The sequence below is a fragment of the Kogia breviceps genome, chromosome 13 (genome assembly GCF_026419965.1).
Source record: "Kogia breviceps isolate mKogBre1 chromosome 13, mKogBre1 haplotype 1, whole genome shotgun sequence".
NCBI classification, from domain to species: Eukaryota; Metazoa; Chordata; class Mammalia; order Artiodactyla; family Physeteridae; genus Kogia; species Kogia breviceps.
In genome coordinates this window covers 57074826-57095857 of record NC_081322.1, presented here as the reverse complement: position 1 = coordinate 57095857, position 21032 = coordinate 57074826, and the positions used below count along the sequence as shown (strand labels likewise).

The window sequence follows — 21032 nt, the reverse complement described above, 5'->3', positions numbered from 1 at the left end:
AGGGGTTCCAGACAGAGAATTGTCACGTCATGAGCCAACAGTGTGTGGGAAGTTGGCAGCCAGTCAGATGGAGACTAAACTGGGCTTTACTACTGCTCTTTACTTCCAGTGAACTGGAGACACGCATCTCCTAATGTGTTTTCTCTTTCCTTTCCTTCCTGCTGATGATTATGACTCAGTATGGCGACTGACCAACTTTTCACTTCCACACATTCTGATCTGACTTCCAACCCCGCTCCCTTTGCTCTAATACAGTTTTGCCCCAGAGCAGTGGCTTAAATATGCCAACGGCAGTGTGTTATCTGCTCCTAACATTCTTGGACTAGGATCAAAATGATGTAACCCTGCAGGGAAAGTTCAGGACTTCTTTTTGCAGCTATATAGCAGCTGCCTGCTGACTATAGAACATTGTAAGAATGAGCTCAGTGGTTCTTAACTAGAGGCAGTATCACCCCTGGTGGGGTTTGTATTTGTATGGGGGCCTTTAGGCACCATTGATATTTGATAGCCAGAGATGCAAATGTCTTGTAACATTTGGGACAATTCAGCATCACAAAGATTTGTTTCACCCCAAAAGCCAATAGTGACTCTGCTGAGAAGCAGGTTAGATTTAGAACTGCCCCAATGTTGGCCTGAATAGCCAGGAAGCAACTTAAAGACACCTTGCCTCTCTGCCAAAGGAGATTCTGTGTGAAAGAAAATATGGTTCTATATTATTTGCCTGAGAACCAGACCCTTATTATAAAAGGGGACAATTAATTTCATCTAGGAACTTGAGATCATAATAGGAGATCTAGACCCAGAGTCTGTTGAGGGCTTTGAGCATTTCTACCATTCCAGTCCAACAGGAAAAAAAAACAAGTGCATTTGAGAAGTAAGTGCCATTTAGTGAAAATCCCCTGTCTCATAAAAGATTTAGAAAACTCTATCTTTGAATACCTCTTCAGCACTTATTAGCTGTGTAATCTTAGCCTATGTGCTTACTCCTGAACCTCTATTTTCCTGTCCGTAGAAGTGTTATTGTACCACATGGGTTGTTGAGAAAATTCATTTAATGCTTAAGTCCCACCACAGTATCTTGGTGCTTGAAAAATGGTAGCTAGCTAATAATAATAAATAATTATTAATATTAGTAATAGTGTAATTATTCAGAGTAAGAAAAAATGAACCCTATTATCTGAGTCCAACTGATATTCTATTCAATGTCTTCTGTAAAACAAACGTAATACTTAAGCCTTGATGAGATGGTAAACAAGTAACACTCTTTGGTAATAAATGTACAAAATATGTGTGGGGGAGGAAACGTGGTAAAGAGGAAATTACTTTGGTTTCTGGTACTATTTTTTTCTTTATATTAATTGTATGGCTCCTTCCCATCCCAGGTCTGGTTGCCTTTAACTTTAAAAGCTGAGAACCTCTTTGGGGGCTAAAGATTCAATTATTTACTGTTATAATACTATCCATTAAAACCCTCTACTATGAGTTTTGTTCCTGTGAGCTTTCATTTAGAAGAACTATTGTGCAATTAGCAGCATACTGGTATAATTCAGTTTTGGAGGGTGAGAACATTGAAACCATGGGCCCTTGCTCTATTCATCCATCATGTCCATCTGTGTACAAGAAAAAGCTATACTACGTTGAAGTACAGATATTCTTAGGGGAAAAAATACAGTGCTCAACAAGATGACTTTTTGAATTCATATAAGACAAATAATTGTCCTGTGTCATTTCTTCCTATCAATTCCAGATGCATGCAAAGAGTTACCATACTTTTCAGTAGTTGCTTTGCTGCTCTTGTCTCCAGTGAATCTATAAGAAGATCTATTGTTCTCCTGAAACAATATTACATTACAACAACATTACTCTGTTGCCCATCCCCCCCTACATGGCTGAAATTTTCAGGTACAGTGGTTGTTGATGTGGTGCAGAGGCGCTGTCCTAGCTGCATAAATGGTAATACAATTTTAAGTTCTCTAACAGAGACTTAGCAGAGGCCGATCTAGTTTTCAGTTGTACCTAAAGGGATTTGCTAGAAACGTCTTTAAATAAAATAGGACAATGCTTAAGAAAAGGCAGCTCTCAAGTTACATGCATGTCCCAGAGCCTTTTCTCACAGGGGCCTTAGACCTAAGAGTTTGGCCCCTTCCGTGGCTGCCTCATTCATAGCCTGTGTTCTTGATTCACGAGAATAGAATATAAGTTCTTTCTCCATAAGTATCAAGTGCAGGATCCCAGCTGGTTTAATAAGCCATGTATAAAGCATTGAAAAGCTGAAAAATTGGAAAAATATCTTTGGGGGAATATTGGTTGATTAAGTCAATTATCCAAAAAGAATAGCATAGAAAAATATACAGTTCAATTATATATAACATAAATTATTAGTGTTTTATATTAATTATGTATGACATTCAACTTTATTATTATATTGCTATAATAATGTTATATTATAATTTCATATTTAGATGCAATGAATAACTAATTGACCATGATTAATCATTTTAAATAAAGGGAAAGAGTTATCAGTCAATGAATTAAGGTGTTCAGAACATAAAATTTTATTGTCTAGCTGAACATGATTCCTGTGGAGGTAGAGACAATATTCTCAGTACACTGACTGCACCTCTGTCCCCAGAGTTGTATTTGCATTCTAAAACAATGGAGCAGGTGGAGCTAAGGCATTGGGAGGGAGGGCTCAGCAATCTGGGCCTTACCATTGTTTGTCTATTTATGCAACCCTGAACAAACTGTCCCATCTGGTCCTTAGAGCTTGCAGACATCTCTGAACTATCTTCATTTCTGTCTGCAGGGTCCCTTCAGATTCTGGCACAACTGAGGTTTGAACAGAACTGGTTAAAGTGCTGGAACTCTTAACCAATTTGTGATCATCATGGTGTAGCTGCCACTTTTGACATTAAAGGTGACTAAAGAAATTGTGACTGTGAACAAGAATGATTGCATTAAGTGCCAAAGCATAAGATACCACCTAAGAAAACTCAACCATTTGGGAAGAATTTTTTGAAGGCTAGATCAGGCAGAAATAGAACCAGATCATATTGATGATTATTGTTGTTATTACCTTATCTTACTCAGAGGTTAGTATAGTCTGTGAAATATGAGTTTAACTCATCTTTCTAAAAATTCATGAGATTAAAATGATACATATACAATGGATAAGAGGGAATTTTCATCAAACTTCCAGATCTCAACTCAATTCCTTTAAAAAAAATTGTCGTGTAATTCCAAGATCCTTATGCTTTCAATCCCCATGGACAGCTCTTCAGAAATTCATAAAGATGTAAAATGCTTCAGAAGAGATGCAGAATGTTCAGAACAGGAGCAGGGAAATTATCACTTGATAGGTGATGAGCATTGTGAGAAACAAGTTTGCCTTTTTTCATTCCTTTCCTGGTTATCTTTCCTATCACATAAGGAAGAAATGAAACACCAGAAAGAATCAGGTTATCATCATCTACACTGGCTCCTGTCATTGGTTAAGTATTAATTTAATAGCACATCCTTCACAGAAGAAGCTGCTTCCTGACCCACCGTTCCTGGTGCATACCGTTTTGAGCTGTTTCCCAGGCATGCCACAAAGCATGCCTGGAGTTTCTTGGTCACTGTGGGGCCTGCTCCTCTAAAGCAGGAGTTTTCAATCTTCATTGTTCTGGTTGCAGAACCCTTTGTTTAAAAGCCCAGGATGTAAACCAGATGAACACAGAGCTGCTCTGTTTGAAGCGGGCGCTTGAGGGGGTGCTCTTCCACTTCTCTGAGGGCTCTGGAGACCCTTTTGCTCTATAGCAATTCTAACTTCCTTATAAAAATAAAATTCAGGAACACCATGGGCCTTCCCCGGAAGGAGGATGTCCACGTGGAGAAGCACAGCTTACTGAGTGTCTCTGTCTCTGCTTCCTTTAGTTTTACATTTGATCTTGTCCCATTCCCACCTTTGTGATGTGCTCCTATGAAGCCGTTGGCCCTGGGCTTTTCTTCACAGACATGATAAGGAAGTGATTTTCTACTACTGAGAACCAAGGAGCCACACTCTTAAACTGTAAGCCCAAGAAGGATAGAGACTGTGTCTGTTTTGTTGAGGGCTGCATCGCTGGGGCATAATGCTGTGCCTGGCACATATTGGGCATTCAATCAATATTTGTGGACTGAGTAAATGAGGGGGTAAAGGAATAACCAGTGGGGGAAAAGCACAGATAGTTCAGCTGATAAAAAAAAAGTGCAATCAAAGAAGTATGTATTTTTTTAGAGCTGTTATGGCAGCCTTGAAACTGGGCTAGTGAACTTGTCTCATCTCATTCTCCATTTTGGGTCAGGTGGCCCCAAGGGGCCCTCACAACTTTGCTTGGGCTGTTATGACTTATTTCTTAGCCAGTTTCACTTAGTATCATCTTAAAACTACCCTACGGGGATGGTTTATATACTCTTCTCTATGGCGTACCTTGGTACACCCACAATTGAGACAAAGGGAGTCTGATGCTTTCCCTCAGTTCATGGAAGGCACTGCTTTACTTTATGGGGTTTTTTTCTTTTTCTTTTTTTTTTTTTTTTTTTTGCTTGTTTGTTTTGTCTAAGAAGTACTAGAAATGACCTCATCTATCAGATTAGTCCATTCTCCATACATAGTAGATGAGCTTGGCTCTTGCAGTCCTGAATATATAACTGTATTTAAATACAATTCATTATAATAAGAATGATATTTATAGATTAACAGTAGCAAAATGATCCCCTGATAGCCACAGAAAGCACTCAGAATAGGGGAAGGGTAATTGGAGGGTGGAGTAAGCTGAATAATGCTCCCCCAAAGGTATCAGTTTCTAATCTCTGAAACTTGTAAATGTTACCTTAGAAGGAGGGAAAAAGAAGGCCTCTGTAGCTGTGATTAAGTTGAGAATTTTGAGGTAGGGTTAGGGTTATCCTGGACAATCAAGGTGGACCTTCAATGTAATGTCTGATACGAGAGAGGCAGAGGGAGGCTTGATACAGACAAGAGAGAAGAAGATACACATGCAGAAGAGAAGGTGATGTAAAGACAGAGGCAGAGACTGGAATGATGACACCACAAGCCAAGGAATGCTGGCAGCCACCAGAAACCGGAAGAGACACAGAATCGATTCTCCCCTAGAGCCTTCAGAGGGAGTGCATACCTAGTCAGTCTTTGATCTGGGCCCAATGACACTGATGTTGGAAGTCTGGTTCCCACAATGGTGACAGAATAAATTTTTATTGTTTGGAGCCACCAAGGTTGTCATGATTTGTTTCAGTAGCCACAGGAAACAAAAAGAGAAATGTACCCTTTTAAGACTTGCTATTACATGCTCTTTAAGCTGCTCATTGCCAAGTGTTTCTGGGTTCAGGAACATATGAATGTATATACACTATTGGGATTACCAGCTATTTCTTGTGGTTAAAATATGCAGGGGGTTTCCAAACCTTAAAAGATGAGAGAAACTTTTGAAAGGCCAGTCACCATAAAGAACAAGTGTCATCTGTAAAAGTTGAGAGAAGAAAGGATGAGACTGAATTTGAGGAGAGCGTTCTGAGAGCAAACAATGGGATTGAGGGCAAATAATTGGGATTATTCAGGGGACAAACTTCTTAGTGGGATTAGGCAATTAGATGCTACTGGGGTGATGGGGAAGTGGACTAGGGGACTTACCTGTTAAACGAAATATGATATTTATAAATTAATGCTAGGGTTTGGGGACTTCCCTTGTGGCGCAGTGGTTAAGAATCCACCTGCCAATGCAGGGGACATGGGTTCGAACCCTGATCTGGGAAGTTCCAACATGCCACAGAGCAACTAAGCCCGTGGGCCACAATTACTGAGCCCATGTGCCACAACTACTGAAGCCTGCGTGCCTAGAGCCTGTGCTGTGCAATAAGAGAAGCCACTGCAATGAGAAGCCCGCACACTACAACGAAGACCCAAATGCAGCCAAAAACAAATAATTAATTAAAAAAATTTTTTTTAATGCTAGGGTTGGTGTTACCTTGATATGCAAGCCCTCTAGTCTTTGCATGCAATGAGCCCTGCTTGCCCTCTCTTAGGTAAATAACTGGTGAATACCTGTGAGAGCCAACACTCAGTGCAGGAGGCACTTGTTAGTAGTAAAAGACACCAAGCATTGACACCCCTGGTTGGATAGCCCCTCTGTTGTTGAACCTTGAAGCATCAGCCCTTAAAGACCTCAGTTTGACTCAGGCCAGCCTTTCTCCTCTGATAGAAGAATGATCAATTTCTGCTGCTTACTAAATGTGCCCAGTTAGTCTGTGGGCAGGAACAGATGACCCCTTCCCACCAAATGCATCCTTTGACTTGCCCACAGGCCTTTATGGTCTCTTTAACTTGAGCTATTCCAGTGGTGTGTTCATGGAAACATCTACATTCTCATGAGATTTTTCATGACTCAGAACCTTCTTTCTAAGAGGCCAGGCTGGAGTAAAGCATTAGTAAGGCATCTTTAGCCTTGAAGCAGAACAAAGACATTGGGCTTTCTTTAGAATCCTGTTCTAGCCAGGCTTTCTGTATAAAGTATAGATGTTAAAGCTCCCCAAAACGTTCTGGGTAGTAGAAAGCACATAATAGTTATCTTGACATTTTAAAGCCATCTGTGCATAAGCTTTAAATTCTCATTATACCATATAAAAAGGAGAGTGTTCACACATAGGCACTTATGATTTCTAATTACTCCATAGTTCTGGAATTCTGAGAAAAGTTTTTGAGATGGAAACTAACCATGTGAGAGACTTCCCAAAATCTTTACATTGCTTATAATTTCTATAGGGCTCCTCTGCGTTTGTGGTAAGGTAGGACCCTCCAACTTGCCATGTAACTTGCTAATTTTCTCAGCCGATCATAAGTTTTTTATACTTCTATATTCCAGAAAAATAATTGTGTTGTCATCACTGTGGTGCTGATGAGTAAAGCTTAGTCTTACTATGATCCTGTAAGATGTTTGATTTCCTCTAGCTTTTTTTTTTTTTTTTGCGGTATGCGGGCCTCTCACTGTTGTGGCCTCTCCCGTTGCGGAGCACAGGCTCTGGACGCACAGGCTCAGCGGCCATGGCTCACGGGCTTAGTTGCTCCGCGGCATGTGGGATCTTCCCGGACCAGGGCACGAACCCGTGTCTCCTGCATCGGCAGGCGGATTCTCAACCACTGCGCCACCAGGGAAGCCCTCCTCTAGCTTTTGAAGTTCATAAAATTACAGTTTCCAGCAATGTTTTAATATTTCTCTAAAGAAACAGCAAAGACATAAAACTCATGTTTGTTTGATTCTGCTCTGTACTACAGGCTTTCAAAGTTCAGCATCTCTGGAACTCCAGAATTCCCCACTCTAGAAGATGAATGGCTAATTGGATCCTAGTATGTAAGAAAATACTAGCAAAATAGCAGTACATACCAAATATTTCTTTTCATGATTCTAAAAGCAGTCAAAACATATTTGTGCTTCTAAAACAACAGTGAAGGGTATGCATTAGATTAACAGTCTTTCATTTGTTAGTAATTTTGTTACATGCTGCTTGGAAGAGATTAGTTAAAGCTGTTATTTCTGGAAAAGAGGGTCAGAGACAGCATAGCACCCTAGTAAGACATACTAAATTTTTTTTATTTCCTCATTCATTCATTAATGAAATATTTTTCTTAGTGGCTACTTTGTGTTTGATAATATGGTACATTTTTGCAGAAGAATGCAGTGAAACAGTGTGTCTATGTCAACCTCTGCTGTTAAGGAATTTATAGGATTAAGATGCAGTGTAGATATTAGTATATGTACCGCAAAGACAATAATTATTAACATGTATTGAGCTCTATGTGTCAGGCAGAAGATATTAACAATAAAGTATCTTTTCCTTACAATAATAACTAAGAGAGAGAAAAATTTTCTGGTTTTATGAGTGAGATAGCTCAAGCCTAAGACTCCATGGTTTAGTAAATTGTGGAACTGGCATGGAAACTAGGTGTTTTTTCTCTAGAGCCTGGCCTATGCTGATATATCACTCTGCTAGGATGCTTCTCATTACAGTTTATAATTAAGCACAGTGAGAAACATCGAGTTAATTAAGCTTCATTTTAAGAGGGAGATATCATTTAAGATGGAATCAGTCACCAAAAGTTTTGTTAAAGAGGTTAGCCTATGACTTGGATAAGCTTGGGTTTGAGTATGAAAGAAGGTGAAGGAGGTGTTTGTAGGTTAAAGGTACAGAGGTGAGAAAGAGTGAGGATGGTCAAGTAGATCAGAGTGTATACATATACATGGGGAAGTAATGGGAAGCTAGGTCTCTCCTCACCAACATTTTATTATAAATCTTTCCAAGTGCACAGAAATTAAAAGAATTGTGCAGTGAACATGCATATGCCACCGCCTAAATTCTACACTTATTTTTAGTATATTTGCTTTATCACACATCTGTTTATCTATACATCCATCTTTCTATAAGTCAATCCATTTTACTTATTGATTCATTTCAAATTAAGTTGCAAACATCAGTACACTTCACCCCTAAATACTGCATCATGTATATGAGTAAGTGGGTTCAGTATTTCTTTACAGTTATTTTTTTAAGTAAAATGTATATACAATGAATACACATAACTTAAATATACAATTCAATGAGTTTGACTACTCACATACATTTATAAAACAAGCCTCTATCAAAATACAGAATTTTATCATCACTCCAAAAAATTATCTTGTTTCTGTGTTGGTTAGTTTTGGTAACTGCTGCCTCAGAGGCAACCAATATTCTGAGAGTTGTTGATCATAGATTTGTTTTGCCTTTTTTTTTTTTCACTTAGCATACTGTTTTTGAGATTCATTCATTTTATTGTATCAGTAGTTAATTCATTTTTACTGCAGAGTAACTTTCTTTGTATGAATAGTTTGTCCTTTCGTCTACTGATGAACACCTGGGCTGTTTTAATTTTGAGGCTATTATGAATAAAAGATGCTATTAATATTCCTGTGTACAGTTTTCTTTCCTTGGAAAATACTAATAGTACCTAATAGTGGAACTGCTGTGTCATAAGGGAGTTGTGTGTTTAGTTTTATAAGAAATTTCCATATCTCTTCTCAATTTCCATTAAAAATGTATGAGAGTCCTGCTTACTCCATATTCTTTTTTTTTTTTTTTCATTACATGGGCCTCTCACCGCTGTGGCCTCTCCCGTTGCGGAGCTCAGGATGCGGACGCGCAGGCTCAGCGGCCATGGCTCACGGGCCCAGCTGCTCCGCGGCATGTGGGATCTTCCCGGACCAGGGCACGAACCCGTGTCTCCTGCATCGACAGGTGGGCTCTCAACCACTGCGCCACCAGGGAAGCCCACTCCATATTCTTGCTAACATTTAGTTTGGCAGGCAGAAGCTAAGTGGCAAAAACTAAGTACAGACTAGGTTGTGAAGGAACCAGATTTTGTGGCTAAAGGCTCCATCTTAATTAAGTAGCTGGGAGTCACTGAGGAGTTTGATCTAGAAGATAGCCTAGGGAATGTGGTGTTTGGTAAGATAAGCTGGCAGTGGGGTACTGGGTGGTTTTGAAAAGTAAGGAATTATAGAGGCTAAGAAGGTTGTTGTAAGCATTTAGACATGATCTAATGATGATTTAGACTAAAACCAAGTCAGTGTACATAGAAAATTTAAAAAGTGAAAAACCCTATGAAGAAGTAATTTAAAGTATTTGGTGCCAACAGAGGGGTATGTGAAGAGACAAAAAAATGCTGAAGTGGGTGTAGGAAAAATGGTATTGCCATTAGTAATTACAGGCAAAGAGAGAATTGGCTTTGTGCTTATCTGATTATTGATTATATGTACTCACAGACCAGTAAAACAGCAATCTTCATTGGGAGGTTGAAGGAATAACACTGGAATTCGGTAAAGGTCAACTATGGAGATGATCTCTACTGCCTACACAAATTTGCTTAGAAGAAAACAAATTCATGTCAGTTATTGTAGAAGCCAAGAAACAAGAATTTACCTACAAAGGACCATCTGAGTTTCTTAATTTATACTGTACTTATAATATTTACACATTCTGTCTCTTCTGTCTGAAATGCCTTTCCTTGACTGCTCTACCTTGTTACATTAACTTAAAAGACATAGTTGAAATATTGCCTTATCTGTGGATTCTCCCCCTGACTCCTATGGCATTTCACACTCACCTCTATCACAGAATTTACTTTGCCATCTTGGAATTTTATGCATTTTATTCTTCTGTTCTTTCTCTACTGCTCCCTTGCCCATGTTAGATACTTAGATGCATAAAAATATTTGCTGAATGAAGGAGGTTCTTCAACTTTTATCCTCTCTACTTCAAAATGTCTGTTCCTTCAATTACTCTCTCCTCTTTCCTTCATTCTTCCTTTCCTTCAAGATGAATCTTTTCTCCCTACTACTCTCTATCTACCTATCATATGTGCTTTGATTGTATACCTTCTATCTATTCTTTCTTTAGCTTCTTTAGTATCATTGAAGAGAAGGAAAAGGCCTACAATAACAAACCGAAAACAATTAGAATATGGTAATAGGAACATACATATCGATAATTACCTTAAATGTAAATAGATTAAATGACTGTACCGGGCTTCCCTGGTGGCTCTGTGGTTGAGAGTCCGCCTGCCGATGCAAGGGACACAGGTTCGTGCCCCGGTCCAGGAGGATCCCACGTGCCGCGGAGCGGCTGGGCCCGTGAGCCATGGCCGCTGAGCCTGCGTGTCCGGATCCTGTGCTCCACAACAGGGGAGGCCCGCGTACCGCAAAAAAAAAAAAAAAAAAAAAAAAAAAAGTGCGTGTACTATTTTTACATTCCCACCAGCAATGGATGAGAGTTCCTGTTGCTCCACATCCTTCTCAGCATTTGACATTGCCAGGGTTTTGGACTGTAGGCATTTTAAATGTGCAGTGGTATCTCACTGTTGTTATAATGTTCAATTCCTTAATGACATATGATGTTGAACCTCTTTCCATATGCATATTTTCCATTTGTATATCATCTTTGGTGAAGTGTCTGTCAGATCTTTTGCCCATTTTTAAATTGGGTTGCTTGTTTTCTTATTGTTGAGTTTTAAGAGTTCTTCCTATATATTGGATACAAGTTCTTTATCAGATAGGTGTTCAGCAAATATCTTTTCTCCAGGCTGATACCTTGTCTTCTCATTCTCTTAGCAGTGTCTTTTATAGAGCAGACATTTTTAATTCTGAGGAAGTCCAATTTCTTAATTTTTTTTCATGAATTGTACTTTTGGTATTGTATAAAAAGTCATTGCCAAACTCTAGGTCACCTGGATTTTCTCCTACTTCATATTTTTTAAAGTTTTATAGTTTTGAGTTTTACTTTTCAGTCTATGATCCATTTTGAGTTAATTTTTGTGAAAGGTGTAAAGTCTTTGCCTAGATTCAATTTTTGTTTTAATATCCGAACATTCAGTTATTTCAGAAACATTTATTGAAAATACTATCCTTCCTCCACTGAATTGCCTTTGCTCCTTTGTCAGTTGACTATACTTGTGTGGGTGTATTTCTGGGCTCTCTACTCTGTTCCATTGATCTATTTGTCTAATCTTTCACCAATACCACACTGTCTTGATTCTCGTAACACTTTAAGAATGTTACTAAGCAGTTTTCCCATATATTGTGCTATTTTTGAACCTGACTTGTCTGGCCAAATGTCTTTTGATTTGAGGACAGAATGTCTATCTGATTTTTCTTTCCTATTTCTCCTAGTACAGTGCTTTGCATATAATAGGTCAAAGGAAGTATTCTATGATGCAATGTTCCTCTACATTGTACATTATAAACATTTGTGGAATTTTAAACAAATATATAGATACTACTGAAATTTACAGATGAGGAGCTCATGTATTTATAATTTTTAAATCCCATTGGATGATTCTGATTCTCAGCCAGAATTGGAATTGTGAAAATATCAGGAGTCAAATTTTGGTTTAGACAAATTTTTCACCTCTTTGAGTCTCCATTACCTCCTCTGAAAAATAGAAGCCTCTCTACATTACCATAAAATGTAAAACAGGTTAATATTTGGAAAGCACCTTGCATAGTTTCTAGCACATGGTAAGCATTTAATAGATGTTAATTTCTTTCTCCATTCTTTAATTTCTCAAAATGCAATAGTTATTAAAATATTTTAGATATAATATATACCAATTATTACATTAATATATATGTTATATTATATATTGTGTGTATAATATATACTATATTATATTGCATATTATATTATACTATAATATATAATTATAGTATGATAAAGTTAAAGTCCCCTACTATGATTGTGTTACTGTCAATTTCCCCTTTTATGGCTGTTAGCATTTGCCTTATGTACTGAGGTGCTCCTATGTTGGGTGCATAAATATTTACAATTGTTATATCTTCTTCTTGGATTTATCCCTTGATCATTATGTAGTGTTCTTCTTTTTCTCTTGTAGGAGTCTTTATTTTAAAGTCTATTTTGTCCAATATGAGAATTGCTACTCCAGCTTTCTTTTGATTTCCATTTGCATGAAATATCTTTTTCCATCCCCTCACTTTCAGTCTGTATGTTTCCCTAGGTCTGAAGTGGGTCTCTTGTACACAGCATATATATGGGTCTTGTTTTTGTATCCATTTAGCCAGTCTATGACTTTTGCTTGGAGCATTTAATCCATTTACATTTAAGGTAATTATTGATATGTATGTTCCTATTACCATATTCTAATTGTTTTAGGTTTGTTATTGTAGGCCTTTTCCTTCTCTTTTGTTTCCTGCCTAGAAAATTGCCTTTAGCATTTGTTGTAAAGCTGGTGTGGTGGTGCTGAATTCTCTTAGCTTTTGCTTGTCTGTAAAGGTTTTAATCTCTCTGTTGAGTCTGCATGAGATCCTTGCTGCATAGAGTAATCTTGGTTGTAGTTTTTTCCCTTTCATCACTTTAAATATGTCCTGACACTCCCTTCTGGCTTGCAGAGTTTCTGCTGAAAGATCAACTGTTAACCGTATGGGGATTCCCTTGTATGTTTTTTGTTGGTTTTCCCTTGCTGCTTTTAATACTTTTTCTTTGTATTTAATTTTTGATAGTTTGATTAATATGTGTCTTGGCATGTTTCTTCTTGTGTTTATCCTGTATGGGACTCTCTGCACTTCCTTGACTTGATTGACTATTTCCTTTCCCACATTAGGGAAATTTTCAACTATAATCTCTTCAAATATTTTCTCAGTCCCTTTCTTTTTCTCTTCTTCTTCTGGGACACCTATAATTCAAATTTTGGTGCATTTAATGTTGTCCCAGAAGTCTCTGAGACTGCCCTCAATTCTTTTCATTCCTTTTTCTGTATTCTGTTCTGTGGTAGTTATTTCCACTACTTTATCTTCCAGGTCACTGATCCATTCTTCTGCCTCAGTTATTCTGCTATTGATTCCTTCTAGAGAATTTTTAATTTCATTTACTGTGTTGTTCATCATTGTTTGTTTGCTCTTTAGTTCTTTGAGGTCCTTGTTAAACATTTCTTGTAGTTTCTCCATTCTGTTTTCAAGAGTTTGGATCATCCTTACTATCATTACTCCGAATTCTTTTTCAGGTAGACTGCCTATTTCCTCTTCATTTGTTTGGTCTGCTGGGTTTTCTCCTTGCTCCTTCATCTGCTGTGTGTTTCTCTGTCTTCTCATTTTGCTTAAGTTACTGTGTTTAAAGTCTCGTTTTCACAGGCTGCAGGTTCATAGTTCCCGTTGTTTTTGGTGTCTGCCCCCAGTGGCTAAGGTTGGTTCAGTGGGTTGTGTAGGCTTCCTAGTGGAGGGGACTGGTGCCTGTGTTCTAGTGGATGAGGTTGGATCTTGTCCTTCTGGTGGGCAGTAGTGTGTCTGGTGGTGTGTTTTGGGGTGCCTGTAATCTTATTATGATTTTAGTCAGCCTCTCTGCTAATGGGTGGGGTTGTATTCCCTTCTTGCTAATTGTTTGGCACAGGGTGTCCAGCAGTGTAGCTTGCTGGTCATTGAGTGGAGCTGGGTTTTAGCGTTGAGATGGAGATCTCTAGGAGATCTTTTGCCATTTGATCTTACGTGGAGCCAGGAGGTCTCTGGTGGACCAATGTCCTGAACTTGGCTCTCCCACCTCAGAGGCACAGGCCTGACACCTTCCCAGAGCACCAAGACCCTGTCAGCCACACGGCTCAGAAGAAAAGGGAGAAAAAAATAAAAAAATAAAAAATAAAAAAAATTTATTCAAATAAAAATAATTATTCAAAATGAAAAAATAAAAAGTAATGAAAAATAGAAAAAAAAAGAAAGAAAGAAAGAAAGAAGAGAACAACCAAACCAAAAAACAAATCCACCAATAAGAAGCGCTAAAAACTATACTAAAAAAAAAAAAAAACAAAAAAAACCGAATAGACAGAACCCTAGGACAAATGGTAAAAGCAAAGCTATACAGACAAAATCACACAAAGAAAAATATATATATACACACTCAGAAAAAGAGAAAAAGAAAAAAATATATATATATACATAAAAGGAAGAGAGCAACCAAATCAATAGACAAATCTACCAATGATAATGAACTCTAAATACTAAGCTAAGATAAACATAAGACCAGAGATAAATTAGATGCAGAAAGCAAACCCCCAAGTCTACAGTTGCTCCCAAAGTCCACCACTTCAATTTTGGGTTGATTTGTTGTCTATTCAGGTATTCCAGAGATGCAGGTACATCAATTTGATTGTGGAGATTTAATCTGCTGCTCCTGAGGCTGCTGGGAGAAATTTCCCTTTCTCTACTTTGTTTGCACAGCTCCCGGGTTTTAGCTTTGGATTTGACCCTGCCTCTGAGTGTAGGTCACCTGAGGGCATCTATTCCCTGCCTGCACAGGACAGGGTTAAAGTAGCAGCTGAATAGGGGGCTCTGGCTCACTCAGGCTGGGGGGGAGAGAGGGGTACAGAATGCGGGGCAAGCCTGCGACGTCAGAGGCCGGCGTGATGTTGCAACAGCCTGAGGCACACCGTGTGTTCTCCAGAGGAAGTTGTCCCTGCATCATGGGACCCTGGCAGTGGCGGGCTGCACAGACTCCCAGGAGGGGAGGTGTGGAGAGTGACCTGTGCTTGCACACAGGCTTCTTAGTGGCTGCAGCAGCAGCCTTAGTATTTCATGCCTGTCTCTGAGGTCTGCGCTGATAGCCACGGAGCTCGTTTAGGCGGTGCTCTGAATCCCCTCACCCCAAAACAATGGTCTCTTGCCTCTTCGGCAGTTCCAGACTTTTCCCGGACTCCCTCCCGGCTAGCTGTGGTGCACTAGCCCCTTCAGGCTGTGTTCACACAGCCAACACCAGTCCTCTCCCTGGGATCCGACCTCCGAAGCCCGAGCCTCAGCTCCCAGCCCCCGCCCGCCCCATCGGGTGAGCAGACAAGCCTCTCGGGCTGGTGAGTGCTGGTCGGCACCGATCCTCTGCGTGGGAATCTCTCTGCTTTGCCCTCCACACCCCTGTGGCTGAGCTCTCCTCCGTGGCTCAGAAGCTTCCCCCCTCCTCCACCCACAGTCTCCGCCTGCAAAGGGGCTTCTAGTGTGTGGGAACCTTTCCTCCTTCACGACTCCCTCCCAGAGGTGCCGGTCCCGTCCCTATTCTTTTGTCTCTGTTTTTTCTTTTTTCTTTTGCCCTACCCAGGTAAGTGGGGAGTTTCTTACCTTTTGGGAGGTCTGAGGTCTTCTGCCAGCTTTCAGTAGGTGTTCTGTAGGAGTTGTTCCACATATAGATGTATTTCTGATGTATTTGTGGGGAGGAGGGTGATCTCCACGTCTTAGTCCTCTGCCATCTTGAAGGTCTCTAAGAAAATTATTGAATTTGTGTTAGTTGATGAAAAATAATATTTTCAAAATACCTTTGTTTAAAAACTCATGCACATAAGTTGTGTAAGAAACTGTGTTGAAGGTATTTGAGTTTACAATTTATGTCTATGAGCTGCTTCAATACTTTATTCTAAAATAATACATTAGTGTTTAGAACTTCACAGTGACCACGTAACTCACAGATTCTGCTCTTTATTGACATTTGACAATGTCTTTGAGAAATCACCTTAACATATTGTATTCTGCCTTTGCCCTGCTATGTTTGGAGCAGGTGCTGCTAATCTAAATTCTTTAGAAGGGAAAACTGTTCTTATTGATTACATGTGGCTAAAAATGAAATCTGGAAAGCTTTGTCATTCAAGGGGTGCCTGTCTCCACCCCAATCTTTGTCTTGATTATGTGGTTCTCTTCCCAGCAGCTCCCTTCCTTTGCTAGGCTGCTGCACAATGCACAGATGTTTCTCCTATTGCTGCTACATGGTGATTTTTCAAGCAGTTTCATAGACAGATATTTCCAGATGTGTTCCCCCATTTCTCTGCATAGAACTTTTCTCCTTACAAAGAGCAGATCGCACTGCCTCTCAGGCTTTTGATCTATTGACTATAGAAAAAACAAACAGCACTCATTGATGTTGTGTTTTGAGGGGCTTTGGCAATAGCACACACAATAAGTGTCTTCCTCACTCTTTGAAACACTCCTGCAGATGTTTTCCATGGACTTCTCCACCCAACAGTTTTTATTCTCACCCCAGCTCCTTCCTGGAGGGAGGATGGATTAATGTGGTTCAGCCTCTGTTTTCCGTTTATATTACTTTAAGGCTCTCTTTACCTGCACTTTGAGGTTAACGGCAAAATTTAACTCTTACCAAATCAAGACCTAGTTAATGTCGTGTGTCAGTAATAAGGTAAATAATTTTAGGAAATGTGTATGTACTGTCAAAAGAGAAATTTTAATTTCAATTACTTACTTAAGAAATTTATTTACCCAAATTTAGAGGGAAAATTATGCATCCAGATTGTCTTAGCACTTAAATACTTGTTTCTCCACACATCTACCCTTCTATCCATCCACTCATCCATTCATGCATGACTATTCAGTACTTGATAATTGAAGGCCTGCCAGGTAACAGACATTGGGGATACAAAGATGGAAGAGTTAGAATCCTTGACCTGAGGAAGCTCATGACCCAGTCGCAGAAGCCAATGTGAGAAATGAAATATAAGTTCTTTGATAGCTGTCTGTATAGAGTTCTGAAAGGATGAAAAGAAAGAGCAGTTGGATGGTTATACTATGAGGAGGTATATCTCCTCCTAAATCAGATACCTGTTTGTCCCTCTGAATACCCAAAGTCCCCATCTTTCCAATCTGCTGTGGCAGAACAAGCTAAGTAATGCTGTAATAACAACCACAGTTTCAGTGGGTTAAAACAGCAAAGGTTTATTTCTTGTTCATGTTACATGTCCATTGCAACTTGCATTGTCATTGTCCTCAATCTAGAACCCAGGCTGAAAAAGTAGCTCCGGGCTAGAGGACTCCCTATCATAGTAGTAGAGGGAAAAGAGTACAGTACAAGAAGAATGGTTTCTTAAGGTTGCAGCCTGGAAGTCACAGAGAACATTGTAACCCTTTTATTTTTTTATTTATTTTATTTTTTTTTGCAGTACGCTGGCCTCTCACTGTTGTGGCCTCTCCCGTTGCGTAGCACAGGCTCCGGACGCGCAGGCTCAGCGGCCATGGCTCACGGGCCCAGCCGCTCCGCGGCATGTGGGATCTGCCCAGACCGGGGCACAAACCCGCGTCCCCTGCATCGGCAGGCAGACTCTCAACCACTGCACCACCAGAAAAACCCTATAACCCATTTTTTATTAGCCAACACAAATCACTTTGGAACTGAAGTAAAACCTAACTTCAATTACGCAGGGAAATATAATCTTTCCCAATGAGGAAAAAAAATATTGAGGAACAATAACACAGTCTAACACATATTTTATACAAGGAATTTTTGTTGGATATCCTAGTACATCTCAATTCTTATAATTTTCACTTACTTGTATTGCCTAAATATAAGACCAAGAAGAATACTTAATATATATTTTATTATACTATAATATAATACTATTTGTATAGTATGCACATAGTATTTCTGTGGTTTGCATTTTATTATATCATAGTATAATATATATATATTATCTGTATGTAGCATATATAGCATCTATCTATATATAAATACACGTGTGTGTGTGTATATATATATATATATATATATATATATATGGTATGTATAAAATAATGCTATATATTTTATTGAGATTTCTGAGGTTGTTTGTTGTCAACAACTTAACCAGGAACTGGCCTTCCCTGATTGATAGACCTAGTATTCTCAATTTTGTTAATCTCTACAAGAATTTGTATAATGTTGACATTAATTCTTCTTTGTTTGATGGGATTTTACCTGTATAGGCTGAGAGTTGTCCTTGTGGGAATGTTTTAATTTAAATATTCAATTACTTCACTAAAATTGTACTAAAGATTTACTAATAAATCTTAAAGACTGCTTTAAGCCTTTTCAGTTTTTCTATTTCTTCTTCTATCAGTTTTGATAGGTTGTATTATTTAGGAATTTTTCGATTTCTTCTAAATTTTCAAAATTGTTGGCCTAAAGTTGTTTATAATGTTTGGAGAATCTGATATTAGGTATTTGCACCTTTTCTTTCTAAAAAAATTAATCTCAGTAGAAATTTATCAATTTTATTTTTGTTTTCAAGTAACCAATTTTGGCTTTGCTGATTCTTTTGATTAATCTCTTCTTTATTATTTACTTCTACTGTTTTTACATTTATTTTGCTAATTTCTTGCGAGAAATAATTGACTTATTAATTTTCAGTATTTCTTCTTCTTTAAAGGACACATTTGGGGCTGTGTATTTCTCCTGAAGCAGTGCTTTAGCTGCATCTCACAAGTTGTATGAGACTTTTATTGAATGATAACAAAAATAAATCATAACGGGGCTTCCCTGGTGGCGCAGTGGTTGAGAGTCCGCCTGCCAATGCAGGGGACGCGGGTTCATGCCCCGGTCCGGGAAGATCCCACATGCCGCGGAGCGGCTGGGCCCGTGAGCCATGGCCGCTGAGCCTGCGCGTCCGGAGCCTGTGCTCCACAACAGGAGAGGCCACAACACTGAGAGGCCCATGTAAGGCAAAAAAATAAAAAATAAAAAAATAAAAATAAATCATAACACAACACTGGCCCTGATAAGGTTGAGTTACTGAGCAAACACCAGCAACTACACCCTTCCCCCCAAATTGCTTTTTTTTAAAGCTAAAATTGTATAAAGTAAAACTGACCCTTTTTAGATGTACAGTTCTATGATTTTTCCAGATGTGTATAGTCACATAAGCATCACTGCAATAAAGATTTAGAACATTTCCATCAGCCCAAAAAAAGTCTTCCAGGCCATCTGCTTTAGGCTCAATCCCTGCACTGAACCATTATTTTGTCCTGATAATCAGACTCCTTTCACAATCTTGCTCTTCTTATTATGTCACAGTTTGAATAGAAATCAATTAGATATAAGTTCTTCTGGTATGTCTTGTATTGTTGATTTTTAAATGGTAGATCTTGCTATAAATCAATGAATTATTTCACTCATGAGTTTTTGGAAGATTTTTCTATTAAGATGCTGACACCAAAAAAATTGGGACCTTTTTGTCAATGTTAAGAACAGAACTAATAACATTGTCTTTTCCAAATAACAAGAAACATTCTTTCCTAAAATTAATACATGGTAAATTACATTACTGGGCTCCAGTCTCCTCCAAGCTAACAATGACTCTCTTAATATTTCAAGGAACACTGGGAAATCATAATGTAGGCTACAGATTTTTATTCACCTTTCAAATAATTTGGAAAAAAACAATATAGTAGTTGTGGGAAGAAATAAAACATTTACATATTAAGTACAGTTTACTTTAGTCAATATTTACCTTGGACAATTTGATTTAAGGAGAAATATAGCCCTTTAGGATTTTCATTGTTCTTCTTAAAAGTTGTCAATAGGGGCTTCCCTGGTGGCGCAGTGGTTGAGAGTCCGCCTGCCGATGCAGGGGACACGGGTTCGTGCCCCGGTCCGGGAAGATCCCACATGCCGCGGAGCGGCTGGGCCCGTGAGCCATGGCCGCTGAGCCTGCGCGTCTGGAGCTTGTGCTCCGCAACGGGAGAGACCACGGCAGTGAGAGGCCCACGCACCACACACACACAAGTTGTCAATAGAAGGTTTTATAAGCTGCTAGTGACAGAATTGATTATAATAAACTATAATTAAGTCAATATTGGTAAGTAGCTGTTATTCTTCAGCTACTCCTCCTCAATAACAGTGCACTGTTAATTTTAAAATCCTGTATTTAAGCCTTTTTACCTTAAATTAATGAGATTTTAATCTGAGACATGAGCAGCCCTTGAAATGTTCCAAATCAATTTATACTAGAAACCGTGTCTCCAGAGTCATATTTCATTGATCTTCTCAAGAAGCAGGCAAACAAATACAAACCACATCTTTATATTTATCGCTATTTACATTTATTTATTTATTTATTTATTTTGTGTGTGTGTGATATGCGGGCCTCTCACTGTTGTGGCCTCTCCCGTTGCGAAGCACAGGCTCCGGACGCGCAGGCTCAGCGGCCATGGCTCACGGGCCCAGCCGCTCCGCGGCATGTGGGATCTTCCCGGACCGGGACACGAACCCGTGTCCCCTGCATCGGCAGGCGGATTCTCAACCACTGCGCCACCAGGGAAGCCCTATTTACATTTATTTGACAGGAGACAGTGATGTTTGATGTCCTGCAATGAGTGGGGCAATCCCCCACAAAAGGGAATTGGCTCCCATCCTGCGTGGCTTTTGAACACTCTATCAGACAAACGCATAAGTGAAAAACAAATTTGTAAACATCTGAGCCTTAATACAAGCATTTAATACATAAACACAAGAATTTTGGAACATTTTTACATGCACTGAATTTTTCAGAAATCATAAGATTTAAATTGAAATACGATTCTTAAAAATTTATCATTTTGGAAAATCAAATTACCAGTGGCAGTGCCACTTTAGTATTTGAGTTGCCAATACAACAATATCCCTTACCAGTTCCTCTCATAATCATGGTAATTCTAATACACACACACACACACACACACACACAC

The 21032-nt window shown here is 39.0% G+C and overlaps 1 long non-coding RNA gene across 1 annotated transcript in view; it reads right to left on the bottom strand.

The window, feature by feature from the left end:
• The window catches only part of LOC136792363 (uncharacterized), an 85544-nt gene extending 65664 nt beyond the window's left edge, over positions 1-19880 (bottom strand). Inside the window, exons 1-2 of the long non-coding RNA XR_010836034.1 lie at positions 19817-19880; positions 15672-15810 (exon numbers count right to left, since the gene is read on the bottom strand). This is a non-coding gene — a long non-coding RNA (uncharacterized lncRNA). The remainder of the gene's footprint in view (positions 1-15671; positions 15811-19816) is intronic.
• Positions 19881-21032: the final 1152 nt, after the last annotated feature.